Source organism: Giraffa tippelskirchi, chromosome 8 (genome assembly GCF_054371585.1).
Source record: "Giraffa tippelskirchi isolate mGirTip1 chromosome 8, T2T-mGirTip1v1.2.pri, whole genome shotgun sequence".
Classification (NCBI taxonomy): domain Eukaryota; kingdom Metazoa; phylum Chordata; class Mammalia; order Artiodactyla; family Giraffidae; genus Giraffa; species Giraffa tippelskirchi.
Genome location: NC_137282.1, coordinates 163,161,984 through 163,182,001, shown reverse-complemented (window position 1 = coordinate 163,182,001; position 20,018 = coordinate 163,161,984). Strand labels below are relative to the sequence as shown.

The following is a 20,018-nucleotide window of genomic DNA, read 5'->3' as shown; positions in this document are numbered from 1 at the left end:
AATTGTTTTTTTTTAATTTGCCTTTAAGCATTATATTTTGTTAGCTTCTTTTCAAGTCGTTTTTCAAATCATTTTTTCAGAGGATACCAGAGTTGACCTTAAAGTTTAACTTCACAGATCTGCCATACAATGTAGCCTTTGTCGTCATGAATTTCAGCCTTGGAAAAAGAAAAAAGCCACGTCTCCTGTTTGCATTCTCCCCACTAACAAGGCAGAAGGAATTGTCCCCTCTCGGATTTGCTGTAGCCTGGGCCATCGGTCTCATTAGCCCGAGCTAGCACAGGAGTTAATTAGCTGCTAATGGGCTCGAGGATTCTGCAGCGCTCAGCTTCTCACAGGGCTGTGTTTTGTTTATATCCAGGACTATATGTTCCTTCCACTTAATCTTTTGGCGTCTTACTTTGTACTCCAACTCAAATTAAAAGCTCTGGCCTCTTCCCTCCACGGCTGCCTTGGTGCAGAAGTCTTTATTAAGACCGGGTTTGTCTTCTGGCTAGGACACCTCGGTAATTTTCCTACAGAGCTCACATCCTTGGAAACACGATCTAGTTTCTTTCTAAATGAGCGCCTCTGATAGGGCACTCGTAAAAATATCCAACAGTTTAGCCTTCCTTCATCAGGCACGCGCTATCAGGTTGCAGACGATCCCATCTTCTCAGACGATGCTGTCCCTTCATCTTAGACCTCATCCCAGGAGTGGTCCTCAGGGTGCACACATGATCAGGAGCTGATGGCTGTTTGACGCGTTTCCTGCCTTGGCCACCATCACGCTTCCCGCCTTGGCCACCATCACGCCGCTCTGGGCTTCTCCTCCACCCTGTGTTTGACATCTGTGAGCGCCGAGCCCGTTTTTTTCTCCTTGGAGGACTCACGGACACTTTCAACCAAACTCTACACAAATGATCTCAGAATTCTGTGTTTAATCCCATGATTCCAATGATTACTAGATCTTACCACTTGGTCATGCTATAAGGATTTCAAACTGTACAAATCTAAAATGAAACCCACCATTTTACACTTGCGTTGGCTTGCCTTCAGGGGTTCCAGTCTCCATCCACAGCGCTGTGTCTTATTTGTAGATCTGCCAGGGAGGCGCAGTTGTCCAGCTCAAACAACCCAGGGCCAGGCCTGACCTCATGCTCGAGTCTCCGTCCTCCCACTGGGCACTGTCCTCAGAGAAGGCTTGCCCACCTCAGACCCAAGGCCGTGGCAAGCTCCACAGTTCAGGCGTGTGACTGGCACCAACAAGTGAGCAGAGAAAGGCAAACAGGAATCCAGAGAAGCACTGCTGTGGATCCCAGCTGGAAGGACAAACCCTGCAAGGCTTGCTGCTGGCTAACAGGTCCCCGATGCAGCTTGGGCCCCAGGAGGCAGCGACAGTCCCCAGGGAGGAGCCCGAGGGGTTTAAGGCCTAGACTTAGCTCTCACACACAATCAAATTTGGGGGAACCAGCAAAGCCTGGCCCTCCTCCTAATCTGAGGCCTCCTTGGGTTGTGGGGTGCCCTGGTGTGGGGACTCGGGTGTAGGAGGCCCCCCTGAGAACTCAGGGTGCCCAGAAGCTGAGCATCACCTCTGAGGACCGTGCAGAGCCGGGAGCAGCATCATGTGATGGTGAGATGAGCCAAAGGAGCCCAGCGCCTGGGCACAGACACTTCTTTTCTGGAGAATTCTAACAGGGAGAACTTCCTAGAGTAAAGCTCTGCTGTCTCAGGAAGGGCAGAGAGGTCAAGGCCGGCTCACAGCTCCGGCTTCTCCCCATGCCTGTGGTTCACAGACCCCCGCTGGCAGCGCCTGGGGTCCCAAGGCCCGGGATACCTTGGAAGGGAAACGCAGATGCTTTCAACTGGAGGTCACAAGAACAGGTTCAAGGTCGAAATGCACCCTACAGGACAGCGCCCCACAACCCCAGCTGCAGAATAGAGTCACGTGGAGAGCCTCTGAAACACCCCAGCCCTGTGCCCCATCCCAGGCCAAATTAGTACCTCATTTCAACCTTTTCTAAAGCCTTAGCCTTGTCAAGTTTAGCAAATGAAAACACAGGACACCTACTTAAATTTAAATTCAGACAAACAACAAGTAATTTTTTAATATAAGTGTGTCCCTTACAAAAAAAAAAAAAATCATTCTTTATCTGAAATTCCATTTTAAGTGGTGTCCTGTATATTTTCTTGGGCAACTCATGTAAGGAATGCAGTCAAGGGTGGGGAACAGTTGTCCTGGGGTTAGCTCGTCAAGGTCCTAGCCCTCTAATTTGCAAACTCTGTCTTAAGTGGAGAGTTCTGTCACAGCCAAGACTCCCCGGTGAGGTTTGCGAACTAGCGTTTAATTCACCAAACTTCTATGGCATGTGCCTGAGACAGCCAGGGTCAAGAGCAGGGAGGCCAGCAAGATGGGGTCACTGTCGTCCAAGGACTAGCTGTCCAGAGGCGGAATAGAATAATAAATCATTTCTTATAATTTCTTACAATTCTTTAAAATATTTACCCAAATGGTAATTGATCATGTTGACATGTCTATTTATCAGAGAAGTCCATTTGCAGCAAGACTTTCAGAAATCAAAACTTGTTTTGAAAACTTTTGGATGGGACATCAAAGCTTCATTTTTAAAAATTAACCACTTTTATGTACTGGCTTAAAGCTTCCCTCATCTGTAGGTTTTCTGGTCCTGAAAGCCTGCCCCTGAGATCTGAAGCCACCTGTCACGCAGGCTGCTCTCAGCCCTGGAGCTGGGCTTCCCCGGGAGACTGGAAGCGCACTTTTCAGTGTCTTTAATGCTGGAGTTTAGAATGTTGCACAGGGTGAGACGAGGGGCAAGGTCACAGCACAGCCTGTTTCACTTCGGGTCCCTCACAGACGCTCACACACTTTGTTACTAACCGTGTCCCAGGCACTGAAATCCGCTAGCCATCCATTTTCCGGATCGGAGGACTGAAATCCGCTAGCCGTCCATTTTCTGGATCGGAGGACTGAAATCCGCTAGCCGTCCATTTTCCGGATTGGAGTGGTGAGTTTATTCTCATAATACTATCTCTCGCCCTAACTTGTCTGGAGGTGTGTTTTCTTGAGCGGCAGGGAGCTGGACTGCAGACAGCAGTGCACACGAGTCCGGGGTGGGAACAGCCGTCCTCTGACCACGCCACAGCAGGAGGGACGCGGAGGACCACGGCTCTGGGCTCCCGTCAGCCCCCCGGGAACCGGTGCTGAGGATGGTTCTCCAGCCACAGCGTCACCCGCTGTGCTGCTAGCCAGTTCACATGCCTCTGAATTTCCCACAAGACATGGCAAGAAATTTAGTTGCGGAAATTAATCTAAGTCACGGCACTCTCACCTCAGCCAGCTTAATAACTCAGGAGGAAAAAGAATGAGTTTAGCACAACATTTCCTTGATGGATGCAACTTACACCTTTGTGGAGGGATTTTCAGCAGGCCCTGTCTTCACCCCCAGATGGGCTACATTCTGAGTATCCTCAACTCACCTGTTACTTCTAAACTTTCTCATTAAATTCTCTCACCTCTGGCTCAGTAAAGGTGAAATGAAACGAGGGCAAGACTTTTTATTTTTGAACTGTGTTTAGTGTGACATAGGAGGAAACCTTCTGGCTACCCTTCATGAGCCTCTGCGTGGGGTGTCAGCCCAGGGCTTACGAACACACTCTCACAGGGTGGTATCATCTGAGAAGCTATAAAGCGCTAAGATGCTCTGGAAGGGCATCTCATACGTAACATTATCCACTAAGTAAAAACTATTTTTAAGTAATGCTAACGTTGGGTATCTTTGGTTAAGAGAAATAAGGCAGCATTTCAGGTCTATAATTTTTAAGTAGGCTCTGAGGAGTCGTTCTGAAGAGCGACCTAAGAGTGACTGATGATTGTTTTTTCTCAGAAACAAAAGCTCTTTCTTCCAGTCATGGAAGAAAGAAAGAAGGTGCTTCTGTAAAGATATAAATAGTCAATCTTGCAAGTCAGTATATAACAGAATACACGTCAGAGGTGGCGTGTGAGGTGGGTTTTTCTCCTCTTTTGTTTAAAGCAGAAAAGGACAGGCTGTGAACGCGTCCATTTGAGGAAATTGTCACTGTGTTCCCACTAACAGTCACGTAACCTGAACCCCCAGGCGCTGACTCTGCTGTCCCTGGAACAACGGCTTCATCATGCCCCGGGGCTCGCACTCAGCAGGGGCCACCCAAGCCAGGGGGATGACCTCTGTGGAGCGATGCCGTCAAGCCCAGCTGGCTGCCTTTGTCCATCAGTGGCGTCCACCTGCTGTGTCCATGAGCCCCTATGCTCTCGGCCACTCAGCTCGCAGAGAGCAAGTTCCAGAAGACAGACCGGTTACGCGTGGGCTCGTGTTTGTGCAAGCAGCCTGGTAGGGGCCACCCAGACCTGTATCTACTTTGGGCCGCCTGAAGTCCAGCAGGGAACCACCGGTCACTCAGAGACCTTCTCTGATGACATAGAACTTCACGTGATCTCTGACTCAAGCTACTCAGAGCAACAAGAGACAACACAGGGCATTCCTCCGCCTACGGCGTTCATGTTTGGAGAAGCTGGTTTTAACCGTCACAAGAGTCATCAGCAGAGGTTTCTAACCTTAAGCTAAGCAGAGTTAACCAGCCCTGGTCTCGAAGGCTTGTGAGGGGCACTAGGTGGTACCTGCCAAGGTTAGGGAGGCCCCAGGGGTGTGCCCATCTTCACAGAGCTGGTCTTTACTGCCAGGGTCTATGGAGAAAGGGCCAGACACAAGCTACCCTCTGCCACTGCTCGACAGGATACTTTGCTTGAAGCCAGAAAAAGTCCTGAAGAAAGCAGGCTCTTCAAATGCACGAAATCTTTCCTCCGGGAGGGGACCATCTCTGTCCGATGGATCACGGGCCCACGGTCAGGGGGCTGGGTTCTAGGGCGTTTCTGCTAACCAGCCGCGTCCCCTGTGGACAGCGTCCCACGTCAGACTCGGGTTTTTCACCCCTGGTTTCAGAGATTATTGAGGGGCTAACACATACTGACGAATGCGGGAGTGTTTTTGGAAAAAGCAAAGCATCACAAACACCAGCTTGATGCAGGGTCTCCAGAACAGGCGGGTCAGCTGTCTGCATAGACTCCACCACCCGGGTCAAGTCCACCTCCACCGGGGAGGCGTGTCCACGCCTGACCCCAACACTTGGAAGAACACTCTCCCGTTGACATAAACGCCAGCACACAGCCCTCACCAGTATTTTGTTAGAGCAGGCCGTTCCCACCCAGAGTCGGGGCACGATTTAACACTCAGGAATCCCCGGGGAGGTCGCTGGGGGTCAGCCTGGCCGGGCGGTGCAGGGTTTCCCAGCCAGTTTAAAGGTCGGATCCCTTATTTGGGCCCAGACGTTGGCTGACAAACACACCCTGGGCCACATCCCACGGAGAACTTTGCTTTTGCCATTCCTCCTTAAAACACTCCCACCCAAACCCAGAATGAAGGATGAGTTTTCTTGAATGAAGAGTAATATAAACCAGGGGACTTCCCTGGTGGTCCAGTGGTTAAGACCCCAAGCTTCCACTACAGGGGCCATGGGTTCAGTCCCTGGTCAGGGAACTAAGATCCCACATGCCACGTGGACAAAAAAATAAAATAACATAAGCCCCAAACCACAAGATACCACACCACACCCATCGTGCCTGGGAGCCCGGCATAAAAACGGTAAGTGTTGGTGAGGATGTGAAGACGGAATCCTGTGTGCTGTGCGTGGAAACGTGAAACGGCACAGCCACGGGGGAAAAGGGTAAGGCGGTTTCTGCAAAGATGTGACAGACAGCTACCGCGTGATGCACAATCCCGCTTCTGAGCGCGAACCCGAAAGATCTAACAGCAAGAATGCAGAAACATATCTGCACAACCCTGTTCACAGCAGCGTTATTCACAATGGCCGAAACGTGGAAGACGCTCAGGCGTCTGCTGATGGGTGGGTGGATGGGTGAACGCTCTGCAGTCTTGCTAAGTTAAAAATAGCACTGTATGCACTAGGAATAAACAGAATGTGTGCAAGTTTGATCCTGCTTGGATAAACTCTTTAAAGCACATGCATACATGCTGGCATTCCCACAAAAAGTCACAGGAAATTATCGACAGCGTTCACTGTGGAGAGAAACCAGAGTTGGAGCCCCAGTGTAATTTCTCATCATCTTCAAGTGTCCTGCGCTGTTTGAATTTGTTTCCCCATTGCGGGTGTGTGCACCCACTCATTCATTCATTCATTCATTCATTCAGACAGAATGCTGAATATGCTCATCGGAGTAAGACAGAGCCCTTGACGGAAAATTCTTAAAATCAAGTGAGAAAAACTGAGCAGTGCATTATTAAAAGAATTATCTTGTATGGGTTATAATAGCTTAAGAGACTGGATGCATGTCCTGCCTTGGCTGTCTCTTTCTAGCTGTATGATCTTGGGAGAGCTACTTAACCTTTCTGTGCCTCAATTTTCATCTGTAAGCTGAGGATAATAAAGGTTCTTACCTTACCCATCTTTCATAAGCATGAAGTGAACATATACGAAGCACTTAGACCAGTGGCTGGCACGTGGTAAGCTCTTAATTAGTGCCTGATGCTCTTACGATAAAGATGCAGACAGGGTTACCCCGGCCCAGGGGAAGGAGGGCATCCTCCGGGGGCTCCTGGTTATGGAGGCTTTGAGGCGGCGTTGCCCTTTGAGCCAGGCCTGAACACATACCCAGGTTTTTGCCTGGTGAGTGGGAGGGAAAGGCCGTGTCAGGAAAAGAGAACAGCTGAGGGCAGGTAGGGCGGTGTGGCTGCTCGGACAGCCGACCCGAACAGGCAAAGTGAACTCCTGAACTTTCCTTCTAGGAGCTTCGCAGGGAAATGAAAAAGAAAAAGCGACTTTGTTCATTTTTAAAGTCCAGTACGTAATTTGTGTAGAGGCCGACCGTTCATATGGCATTTCAGACTGCCTGGTTAAATTGCTTTTTTATAGTCTTCTTGGTGGAAGTTCACACCTGATCAAACATCTGTAAACGAGCCAGTATAAAAATGAAACTCCTGAAACACAGGGCAGACAGGCAAGCAGACCCCCAGGGCGGGCGGACTGCAGCGGGGAGCGGCCCCGCACCCGCGGAATCCGTTTGCACCTGCTCCCTGGGCCGAGCGGTTCACAAGCCGCCTTTTGGCGCTGGGAATGACCTGGTGGCCGTCCACCCCAGCACCCACCCTGTAGGACTCCAGGTGAAGGTCCAGCGCCTCACATCTGCCTGGGGGTCCCCCCGTCCGGGGTGGGCCTGTGACCCCGGCTCCTCAGGTGAAAGCCACGCTGAGTCAGCAGCTCCATGTGCGAGGCTCGCAGCCAAGAGGCCTTTGCAGACCCCAGCTCGCCGGCCCTCCCGGGAGTAAAGGCGAGCATTTCCTCCTGGCAGGGGAGAGCTGAGCCTCTAGGAAGTCAAGCAGCTTGTCCAGTTTGACCATCACTCAGGATGTGCGCCCACTGCTTCTCACTCTGCATTCAGCACTCCGTTTACTGCTATGAGCTGCCTCCTCTAGGACATGCTTTACACCCAGCCCCACAAGACCCCAGTCTCTGGAGTCGGAGAGCTGCGGACACCGGGGCTGGGGTCTCTGGCCCATGTGCGAAGAAGCCCCTCACTGCCCACAGTCCCAGGCGCTCACTCGGCCTGGTCTCTGAACAGACCACGTCATAGGTTGCTAGCAGTCTGTCTAATGTCCTTTCCCCATCTTCCCTTCTAAGAGATACCTGGATTATGTGTTCGGCTGAAAAGCTTCATTCTTCAGCCTCCTTTGTAGAAGGGTTGGCCGTTGAGACATAAGCATCAGAGAGTGAAAATCTTTCAAGGAAAACTTCTTGCCCTTACAGTCCTCAAGCTGCAGGGAAAGCAGGTCTGTGGCAGGAGCCCCAGCAACCTCCTTGGGGCCCCGTGAGGGAGAGACCAGAGGGTTTCAGAGAGCTTGGCTGTGAACCAACCCTCTGGACCTCTAGACTCTCAGGGTCTAAACCTACACGTACTGAACTCACTAGAGCGTGAGTTCTAGAAAGTGTCAGTCACTCAGTCATGTCCGACTCTTTGCGACCCCATGGACTGTAGCCCACCAGGCTCCTTTGTCCATGGAATTCTCTAGGCAAGAATACTCGAGTGGGCTGCCATTCCCTTCTCCAGGGGATCTTTCCAACCTAAGGATCGAACCCAGGTCTCCTTCACAGCAGGCGGATTCTTTACCGTCTGAGCCACAGGGAAGCCCTCCTGTTTCCAGAAGCCGCGTACAGTTCCTAAGTGGCTCACTGACTGAACACGGGCACACACTGACTCTGACCATGGTTCACATGTTTGTACACACCAGTGTGGTTGGTAAAAGTCAAGTCTACTTGACAGAACTGACGCATAAAAATAGCTTTTAGTCATCTATTTTCCCAACAGGAAACAAAAGAGGTACAGCTGTGTTATGAGGGAGTCTGAGTTTGTAAATTTTACATTCATAAGGCTGAACGTCACTAGTCTCATTGGAGCCCTCGAGTGACTTTCCGAGGCCGGCTGCCTGAGTTCTCTTTCACTCCACTGGCCTCACTCAGGACTGCTGTGGTAGACAGACCAGCAAGGGGTGAGCGAAACTCCCAGGCTTCTGAGAGAAAGCCACACTCTACGTACACACACACCCACTCACACTCGCACACATTCACACACACACTCACTCACACCCTTCAAAAGGCAGGACGTGTAGCTAGGTCTGGGCTCACATCCTTGAGTCACATCCACCCACACACGGGAGAAAGCGCGCCATCAGCCCCGGCACAGGGACCAGGACACTGGAAGTTCATCAGGGAGAAGGAAAGACAGAGACAGGGGGACGGGGCAGGGGGGTCACAGTGGAGGAGACAGACCAGCCTCACTTCCGGGGCGGGACGGCCGAGGGGCCGCTGCCCCGGGTTCCGTGACAGGCCCTGAGGACAGAAAAGAGAGCCCTGCTTCATAGGTAAATGTGTGAGCTTGAATGCAATTAAATACAGTAACTTTCCACCTACCTACAGAATTGAACATGCCAAATAATTCTGTATTAACTGACTGTGAAAAGGCATGGTGTTTTATAGCCTTGAATTCCTTGCCTGTGTTTAGTGATTTATTAATTAGAAATGACATGTTATAGTTCACAGTTTGTCTTCTTGTTATTTTCATTAGAGTAAACACGCCACAATTCCAAGTTCAGGTAGACTAAAACTAAGTAAAAAAAAAATTATGAAATTTGTTTAAAAAGAAGGAAGAGTTTCATCCCAGTTCTGTTAATTCAGTGACACAGATTAATAGCTACTGAAGTGTGGTTCAGGGTAGAGAAGATCAGATTCAGATCAGCAGCATCTGTAATCACAGCAACTTGTTCATTTTCCTGCATTTAAGTTCTAGTAAGACCCTTGAATATTTTTCTCTTAATCAGTTTACCAGTTTGCAATCTTGTTTACACTAATCTTTTAACCAGAACTAATAGAGAAAAGCAAACTGAACCAAGTCCGTTATCACTAGTTATAAATTAGTAGGGATTCCCTCATAGCTCAGTTGGTGAACAATCTGCCTGCGATGCGGGAGACCTGGGTTTGATCCCTGGGTCAGGAAGATTCCCTGGAGAAGGAAATGGCAACCCACTCCGGTACTCTTGCCTGGGAAATCCCATGGACAGAGGAGCCTGGCGGGCTACAGTCCGTGGGGTCACAAAGAGGACTTAGTGACTAAACCATAAATGAGGAAACACTGACCATATGAGGTCTTAACTGTACAGCTGAGGGTGGTGCCAGTGCTCTCATAGTTAAAGAAAATCTCGGTGGATTTTAAGGGAGTAGCCCCTTTTTGAATAAATGAAGCAAAGTTAAAGTCACTGCTGATACATCTGTACCTATGTCAGTATCCACTAGGACTGAAGGAGAAGGACCCTTCCTCCTGGTTTGAAACTGACCTCCTCTAAGAGCCCTTCTTTTCCTCCATGCTCCGCTCCTTCTTCAGACCCTATTAAAACAACAATAACAATAAATGGGTCATACACACACAGAGTCAAAAAGTAACATGAGAAGACACAGCAGGAACAGAATCTTAGACACTGAAGGCAGATGGGTAAGTGGTCCAGACAGGAGAGCGGAACCTTAGGACAGCCGAGGAGGAACGTGCAGAAGCAACCGGAATTATTCCACAAAACACTGGAAAGCTTTGAAAAAGACTAGTTATTTCATCTTAGTCCCAGAGATTACAATTTAATTGGTCTGGCATGTGGTCTGGACGCTTGAGTTTTTAAGGATTTCCTGATGATTCTAATATGCAGACAAGTGTTGGCATTTCTGCCCTAGTATGAAAAACAGAGGCTAAAACTAATGAAGCAAAGCAAGTTGGAGGCAGCAGAGGTGATGCAAGAAAAAAAACTTTAAATGAAAACTCATCAATATGCTCACGAAACATGTTAAATCTCTGTTACTAGAACAGAATTTAATAAAAGAAGCACTCAGAGAATAGGAAAGGGTTGTTGGAATTGATTCTAATAGTTGACAAGAGAACTTAAAGGAACCCCCACAATAAAGAAAACTCCCTGAAAGCGGAGCAGAGAAGCAAAACAGACAGGAAAGGATAAGAAATTCCAAGGTCGGGCGATCCAACACTCAAATACTAGGAGTTCCAGAACGAAAACGAGAGACTATGGAATTGCCCAAGACAGCTTCCCAGACGGAAGGATGCAACAACGTCCCGCAGAACAGGAGACGCAAAGGTTGCTCATAAGTGCTGGGGGACCACGTTCACCCCAGGCTCTCCTGGGGCGCTCCCGCTGTCACCGGCACCCCGGAGACTGCGTTTGCTCTTTCACTTATTTCCCATACTTCCTCCTCATCCAGCCCAGCCAGAGCACCTCATAAAGTTACGGTTTTGGCTTTTGGCATCTTCAGTCAGAGCTCGGGTGGAAGTGGTCGGGCTGCGGGTGCTTCTGGCCCCAGGCAGCCCTGGCCAGACAGACGCCCTTCCTGAGGCTGTTAGCACTCGTAGGAGCCTCACTATTCCTGGGCTCTTCTCCACAAAGCGATTCTGTCTGTTTCCATCCCCATCACCCCGGCTCTCTGGTGGACCATTCTGAAGATGGCCCTCCCCCCTTCAATGCCCTACGGCCAGGAACGGCATTTCTGCTCCTCCCCTGGCACCTGCGCAGATGGGCTGGACTTACCGGCACTTTCCGGTAGCTTCTTAGACATCATCACCAAAGCCCTGCATCCCAGCGCTCCTGCTCTCGAGGGTCCAGAGGGGGCTTACTCTGGTCAGGGGTATATTAGGGAAAAACAACAGGAACCCCAGAGGGTCCGGATCCAACAGGGCTCTGAAAAAGGTGCTCTGACTTTGATGCAGCTGACTCAAGCCCTAACTCAAGCAGGAAGACATTTAGACATCCTTGGAGACCCTAGCTGAGGAAGAAAAATGTGAAGAATCAGTGAGAGCCTTCTGGAAAATTGTGGGAAAGGAATAATGGTTGGTTTTTTTTGCCAAGTATTAATAAAAAATTCATATCACAGAAACTCATCCTTTAAGCTAGCCAAGGTTGCTGGCCTCTTACGTACCGAGGGAAGAAACACCAGGATTCCACATTGAAACAAACCAAAAGACCTTACAGTTGGCAGTAGCCCGAGTGCATCCCATCCTCACTCCTTTCAGGATATCCTGACACCCAGGTCCAGATTCGGCCCACGGCTTGGCCAGGCTGCCCCAGGAGGGAAAGACCCCAGTATTCGGAAGGTCCTTCTGGTCCACCAGGGCTAGCACTCCTCGCCTCTTGTCTTTGAGAGTTTCTTGTCTCACCGAGGAGCAAGCACAGCTTCCCTCATTGTGAGCTGCACGTGTCAACCCAGAGGTAAGGGCAGTAGTTTCTAAAGAGGTGAGGAAGCAACCAGCATCTCTGACGTACACGGCTGTGGACGTCCAAAAATGGTACTGAGACCCTGTAGCTGCAGGACTGCAGAAAACATAAGGTGTCTCAAGTTACAGACAGACATCGTAAAAGCAGAGATGTAGTGGGTGGCGGGGAGGAAGGGGGTCAGGCACACAGCACCGACATCATTTGCCAGGAAATGGCTCAAGTATCTTGAGACCGTAGGTGAGTGGTTTCTGAAACCAGATCCCAGTGTCAGGCATCCGCCCAAGGAAATCCCACCCTTGATGTTGTCCCCTATGGCCGGACTCAGAGGAGACAAAAGCCGTCGTGGGTCGTCAGGCGGTCGTGGGTGTCAGGCGGTGACGGGAGACATGGGGGATTGAGGAGCCTCAGACCTGACGCCGTAATTAACTGCAATTAACTGAATTGTCCTTCAGGCTAAATCAGACTTCTGTGTACATGTCTTACTACCGGCTTCTTCCCTCCCAGCAGGAGAGACCGCTCCCCTGACGCTCTGAGCTGTGACTATGTCACAGGCCTCTGCTTTCTGAAGTGGGGTCCCCGTCGAGTCCCTGTGGGGCTTCGGAGAACATGGATGTGGGCAGACGGGTGGCACCCCAAGAGCTTCAGGAATTTGCTCTTCTGGGTCAATCTTCATGACTCTTGAAGAACTGGCTCCTTTAACTGAATCAGAGACCCTTGAAAATGAAAGCGATCCACCAGGACCTCAAACACTCGCCCTTGGATTCTCTCACTCCACGCTTCTGGCCACAAGGAAGGACAGGGGCCCTGGGGAGCCCCACAAGGTTCTGGGGGTAAAAACGGGAACTGAGAAGGGAGGTGGGGAGGTGCCAGGAGAGCGGCTGGGAAACCCCTGAGGACAGACGCTCCATCACAAGAAATGCACTTTCAGACTTCTAGAATCCTAAGAATCACCTGAGCAGAACTCGCCGAGATCTGATGTTTTGGTCTGGAGAGGTTGGCCCACATCTCACCGCTATGTCACGGTTGGCAGCGACCGCCGTCTGAGGACGCATAATGGCCTGGTGGCCCCTGCTTAACCCACCAGGCGGTCACGTGCCCTTCCCTCCACACAGGCAAACCACGCCCAGAAAGTGCCAAGGGACTCCAAGGGCACTGAGCAGGAGGGAGCAGCGCCTGCCTCTGTTTCTAAAGGCAGGCGGGTACCACAGCTTGACCAAGGTCCCCACAAGGGCCAGGTGACCCTGGGCGGTGGTCCTGGGTGGGCAGCCTGTCTGTCCTTGTTTTGGGGAAGGCCATTCTCAGACATAGAACTCGGAAGTCAGCGAGACCTCCCTGCTCTCTGCAGGGGTGCAGTGCCCCCACCACTCTGGAGGGGCCACTTGCACGTCTGTAATACAGCTCGTCATGCACTCTTCAAAGAAGGGACTCAACAAGAAGAGCGTCTGGTGATTGCAGCTGCAGGAGATTCACGCCTTCATCGGCGCCTGGGGCCTCGACCAGCCTGCCCTCCACCCTGGGAGCCTGCCACCTCCATCTCACCCAGAGCCCATGGGGCCCTTCTTCTCCTATGACTTGACCGCCGGGTCAGGCTGGAGCTTCAGAACCCAGCAGGGCCGTGGGGCCATTTCTCTTCCGTCCTGGTTACCATGGTGACCAAAAGGCCTCTGTATCCGGCCGTCACAACGTGGAAACCCAGGACAGTCACACCTGCTGCTTCCTGACCATCACACCAATCCATCAAGCCCTGCCTCCCCGTCAGCCTCTCTCTATCCCCTACAGGGTCCCCAGGCCTCCTTGTCTACAGCCCCGCCCTGTGTCCCTCTCCCCCACTGGGCTGTGACAGCCCCCGGCACCATAAGGACGTCAGTGCCCCTGCAGTGGGCCACGGGAGTCCCCACGCCCTCCTGCTTCCGGCCCACCAGCTGTGCCCACACCTGGCCTCTGGGTTCCAGCATCAGCCCGCGGCCATGACCACAAAGAACCTCGTGTGCAGCGTGCTCACAGGCCGTGCCCTGTTACCATGTAACTGAAAAAACAGGAGGTCCTGTGGAATTTGAACTTCAGAGAAGCAGTGAGGAACTTTGGGGTATAAATATGTCCTGAATACGACACGGACATACACATGCTAAAGCTGATGCATTGCTTCTCTGGAATTCAGGTTTCGGGGGCTCCTGAACTTTACTTGGCAGCCCTGCCTTACCCCTGCCTGCAGCACTGGGCCAGACGCCCTCCTAGGCCTCGGGGGACACTTTCCAGACGGTGGGCTCAGCTCATCAGATGTGCTGTCGTGACTCTGAACCTCCTGGGGAGATGCTGAAGGCCTCATTTTGTTTCCTTCTAGGAGGCTCCCGCTCGGAGGTATGTCTCAGAGTTTACACACCAAGACCCCTGGGAAAGCAGTTTTTGGCAAACTACAAAGGAGCCTCTTCAAACCCACACTGGAAGCCGCGGTCTCTGTGAGTTTTCACTGATGTAACCCAGAAGGGTCACTGGAGCCAGTCCTCCCAGCAGGACCCCTGGGCCAAGCAGCCAGGCCCCGTCCAGGTGAGGACGCTGCCAGCAACCATCTGTCTCCCTCAGGCACCATCCATCCTCCTGGGAAACCCATCATGCTCCCTTGCAAATGCATTATTTTATTTGGAGTCTTAGGAGTAAACTGACAGCGGTTCCACAGGAATGAATGGACAGTTGGCTAACAGCAAACTCGCCGTTCCAGCAAGACGTCCGCTGTGTGTGGTTCACAGGCTGAGCAAAGCTGTCTGGGGAGGAGACGGGTGGATCGAGGGTCAGTGGTGGTTGAGCCCCCGGGGCTGAGCCCACGGAGGAAGGGGCTTCTCCCATAGGCGTCACCAGCTGGCCAGGACGTCAGGCCACCAGGCTCCTAGAAGGACGTCCCTGCAAATCTACCACCCTAGAGGGAGCAGCTCTGAAAATTTTGCACCAAGGAAATTTGCCAGCTTGGAGTGACCCTCAAGTCCAGGAGGATCACTCAGCGTCGGAGGAGAAAGGGTGAGAAAACAAAGGAGGAAGTGAGGCCTCAAAAACCCAGCTTCCTTTAAGGGCACCTCGAATAGAGAGCTCTGGTCAGCCCCGGAGCAGGTCCCTCTGCGGTTAAAGCCTTGGGCATTTACTTACGAGGCTAATTCTCAGGCCACATTCTCTTACTCAGCACTTTTAATCCAAATAATCAGTCCAGTGTCTGGGGAGGACAGGGAAGAAGGAGTCAGTGTAAGAACCCCCGGTTGCTAATGAAACATTTAAAAACCCAGGACAGGGATGGTCTGTCCTGTTTAGTACAGAGGAGGCTCTTACCACACACCCCCATACCCTGGGGTTTCTCTATTTGCAAGGGGGAAGAAATAGAATTTATGCACCTTAAAAAAATATGAAGTGAAAAATTATCCATTAGCACAGCAAAGACCCATTTCCAGGAAACAGGTTTTAAAGGAAAATTCTTGGCGTCCTGAGGTTAAGCCAGGAGGTGTCATGACTTTGAACGTGGACGATGAAAGAGCCACTGTGTCCAGGTGAGGCTCAGGTCCGCCTCGTTTCATCATTAAGGGAGGCTGGTTAAACCTCTGGTTGGGATCCAAAAATATCCTGGCAGTTAGCATCCTGCATTAAAATTTATAAACCACGAAAGACCTTTTCTCACAGAAAAGTTAATTCAGGCTGGATGGCCTGGAAAAAAAAAATAGTATTTAAAAGGGGTAGTCATCAGAAGTGGTTATGTGGAAAACTAGAGGTAAGTAATGCTTTTTACTCCCCTAAAACATACTAAAAATATAGAAATAGTAATTTCAGAAGGAAGGGAAGTGGCACCAAGTGTAATTTCATTTCTAAGAAGTCCCAGGAATGAGGCCTGGAACCACCAGAATTAACTTTCAGGGGTGATAAAATATAGGCAGGGCTGTGAGCAGGAAGTTGGAGCTGGGGGGACGCCCCCAACTTGGTATCGGGCTCCATGCAGCCCTGAGGTTCCCCCTCTCTCAGGCCAGGCTGGTCAGCAAGGGCATCTTCTTCTCTCCTGCCACCTCCCTCCCCCTTCACTCCAAGCCTTAATTATTGAGCACCTCCTGAATGCTGGAGTGTCAGGTGAGAGCTGAGACGCCACTTGCTCCGGGGACCTTCCCAGCGCCCAGACTAGGCAAGCCCCCAACACCTGCTCCACTCTCAGCCCTGCACGCCCCTTTCTCGCCTGCCTGCTCCCTAAGACCGAGGGCAGAGGGGAGCCCTGCATACGCGTCGCCCACCCGCCCACCCCACACTCCCGCTGTGTGCTCAAAGAGTAGCCGGGCCAAAACCAGATTCCGTGAGTCCAGCTTCACGGACCCAGTGTCTCTTCTATTCCAAAAGGACCTGGAGACTTGGCTCTGACGTGAGCATTAAGGGGACTGGCCGAGAAGAGGAAGCGGCAGCAAAGAGTGGCCGTCGCAACGGCTGGCAGGGGCCTGCCCCTCGCCCTGCAGTGAGGGGTCAGCAGACACCTGCCTGCACCTGGGCTGACCCCGCCCTGCTCACCTAAGTGAGAGCCGAGAAAGCCCTGAAGGGGCCCGCCTGCAGGCCCGGCCCAGACAGCCAGCCAGATTCCGGAGAACCTCCGGCCCCAAGAACCGCGCTGGAATGGCCCATCTGGTTTTCCTCCTGATCCAGACAGCCTGACATTTTAACCTCAACTAAACGATGAGCTTCTAGTCGAAGCAGCGGTGTCACGCGTCTGCTGCGCTGAGTGCTTTCCGTGCAGACTGGGCACACCTGCGCACCAGCCCCCAGGAGGGTAGCATCACCAATGCCCAGGTCACCATCAACGAGGATGGGTGCCGGGGTGGCCAACAGCTAACAGGCTGGGCTCTGCAAACTGCATTTCTTTGTCCTCCTCGCGGGAGCCCAGCAGGAATGGGACTTGGGAGGCATTTAGCAAAGGCTTCCACTCGGCCTGAGCAGAGCCTGTGAGCCTCTGCACTTCTGGTCACAGACTGCTGGGCCCCCACGTCCAGAGCGTCCGTCTGAGCTGGGTCCTGGCCTTGACGAGGTCACCGGCATCTCCAAAGGGCACCCCCCGCCCTGCCTGCTATTCTGTGCGGGCCGTGCTGAGGGAAGCCCAAGGCCCGCTGCTGTCCAGGCTGGTGTGGGACTGGCACTCTGGGAGGGAAGCAGAGGCTGTCAGTTGGGCCCCAAAGCTGGAGATGGGGAGGGTTTGCAGGAACGGCCACAGGGACTGCCCCGGGCTTTGCGTTCGCTCCCAGAGGCCTCACGCTGCAGAAGCCAGGCCTTCTCTCCACCTGGGCTCAGATGTTCCTCCCAAACATTCCTCCGCCGCCACCTCCCCTGACCCGGTGTCCACAGGTGCCCTCTCCAGCTATTTGTGGACGTGTGTAGGGCCCAGAGCGCTCAGGTTGGATTTCATTCAGTCTCTCAAGTCGACTCACAAAAGGTCCACTTCATTGTAATTCTCTGCAGAGACAGGCCCATCCACCTGCTTGGACGCAGGGTGACCTGACTGCCGGTTCTTCCTTAAACCTTGTGTAATATCTTCCTTCTGCTAAGATTATTCTTAATCTGTTGGTTTTACTGTCATGAATCCTCTTTTGCTACCCAACTAACGGCACAAAATGTTTACTGCAGCAACTAACTCACACAAAGAGAAGAGAGTTATGGTGGAAACACACACCCCAAAACCAGTGTCCCCACGGCTCCCCACGAATCCATGATCCCCAGAGACCAAACGAGCACTCGGAGGGCAAGAATCTCAATGCCATCAGCCAGCATTCACCTGTTCTCAGAACCAAGAGCCTTCTGACATGTGTGCTGTGCTCAGCCTTAATCTACAGACAAGGAGATGTCAGTGGTCATAAGACTTGATTAGAAGACATGCGTGATGAGTACACATCACGCAAAGAGACCAAATATTTCAAGTATCATAAATGTTTTCTGGCCTAACCAACCCCCAGCAGAGACACATTATCATCTTTTCAGTTGGCGGTGGGCGTCTTCTGATGCCAGCAAGTCCCGAGAGGGAAGGAGAGTGAGCTGGATAGGAATCAGGTGGGGTCCCTAGAGAACAGCTGACTGACCACACTACTCCTAGAAGCCCCGGAGAGCGTTAAAGGCACAGGTTCCCTCGTGGGGAGTCTGGTGCTGTGCTTTCAGGGGCCTGGGGTTGGAACATTCACCAAGCTCTAGGTGAGTCTCACCTGCAGGAGAGTTTGGGAGATGCCGCCCCAGGGCTTCCAGGTGGTGCTAGAGAGAAGAACCCACCTGCCAATTCAGGAGACGTAAGAGATGCAGGTTCGATCCCTGAGTCAGGAAGATCCCCTAGAGGAGGAAGCAGCAACCCACTCCAGTCTTCCTGCCTAGAGAATCCCTTGGACAGAGGAGCTTCGCGGGCTATAGTCCATGGGGTCACAAAGAGTCGAACATGACTTAAGCGACCTAGCGCACACGCCCTGGATGAGCAAATATCAGAGAGCCACACACGTGCTCAGAGTCAAGGTCACTTGTCTAAAGTGAGGGGCGGAGCCCAGGTGGACTCAGGAGCTCCAGACACAGGGACCTTCCCCCCAACCCTGGGAGCTTCGGGAGGAGGGCCACCCTGAGTAGACCCACTGGATCCAGCTGCCCCCCACAAGATGCTGTGCCTGCACTCTATAAGGGCCTCACAGAAGACCCCTGTACTCAGTTAGGCCGCCTGCTGCCTTGCGGATAAGGGCTGACCGAGGAATTTCCATGACGCAGCGGCTCATCACGGGCCCCTGCCTTTCAAAGGGGCCAGGAACTTGGGGTCCATCTGGAGAGGACCAGGGACCTTCTCAGGGGAGGCAGGCCACACCCAGCACCTCACATGTCCCTCACCCCAGCTTATCTAACTGGCCCTAGTACAACTTTTGTATTTTGTCTGCCTGAGAAATCTAATGGAAAGAACTATTCTTAGACATATTTATTTTATCAAGGAAAATATGTTCTTAAAATGTTCTTAATATTATCTGGTTCCCAAGAAATAGCCTGACAGACCCCTGGAAGGATGTACACACTAAGTATACACACACACTCATGCACACATACATATACACACATGCACACAAGCATTGTGGATGTGTGTGTATGTATATAATGAAGGGCATCCCTGGGGGCTCAGATGGTAAAGAATCTGCCTGTAATGAAGAAGACCCAGCTTCGATCTCTGGGTCAGGAAGATCCCCTGGAGAAGGGAATGGCAACCCATTCCAGTATTCTTGCCCGGAGAATTCCACGGACAGCGGAGCCTGGCGGTCTACAGTCCATGGGGTCACAAAGAGACAGACATGACTGAGCGACTAACGCTTTCGCATGTCTATAATATGCAAGCATGTGTTCACAACCGTGGTAGCAACTGTTTTCCTGTCAGGAATTTTTTAACAGTAAACTTGAATGAACCCTTCATTCTTCAACTGCAGGAGGTAGCGAATATACTGCTTTTTACCCTTTGATGCGCACAGGAGTCACCAATGGACCTTGTTAAAATGCAGATTCTTCCCCAGCAGGTCTGGGAGGGACCTGATAGTCTGCACCTCTAACCAGCTCACAAGCTGGCAAGCCATGGGCCACCCTTTGAGTAACAAAAGTTCTGGTTTGTGGTGAATGATCATCTTCATCACACAGAAAACAAAGACTGTCAAAGATTAGAATACCTCAGAGAAACAAATAAAAATCGTGTTCAAATAAACTTATTCTTTCTTGGAAAATTAATCTCAAAACAGACCTAAGAATCTATACAATGCCTCTTGGCCTTGACTGTGAACAGTGTTCCCTGGATTTTGTGAGAGCCGTTTCAGAACCCAAGCTGGTGGACAAATTTGACTTGAGAGAAGGAGACAGCAGGTAACCAGGGCGACAGTCTGATCTGTGCGTGAGGGAAGCACGCTTGTGCGCGTCAGACCACGCCGACCCCCAAAGCCGACCCTGCCCGCGTCAAGGTGAGCAAAACACGTTGAAACACGTCCTCGTGGGGCTCCCAGGGAAAATCCCACCGACGCTACTCCAGACATCCTGCTCTTTGGAGGGCGGCCCTGCCCATGACTTTGTGTGAATAGTTGAAATAAGTATATTAATAACCATCCTAACTTCTAAGGTTTAGAGTAGGAAACAGTCCCTAAGCCGTGTTAGGAATAACTAGCT

The 20,018-nt window shown here is 51.6% G+C and overlaps 1 protein-coding gene and 1 long non-coding RNA gene across 43 annotated transcripts in view; both read right to left on the bottom strand.

Annotated features, from left to right (window-relative positions):
- The window catches only part of MYLK4 (myosin light chain kinase family member 4), a 68,966-nt gene that overhangs the window by 35,436 nt on the left and 13,512 nt on the right, over positions 1 to 20,018 (bottom strand). The window lies entirely within an intron of this gene.
- On the bottom strand, positions 36 to 5,347 carry LOC145518591 (uncharacterized). The gene is made up of 2 exons (XR_014063009.1): positions 2,969 to 5,347; positions 36 to 2,929 (listed from the first exon to the last, which is right to left on the bottom strand). It is a non-coding gene; the product is annotated as an uncharacterized LOC145518591 (long non-coding RNA).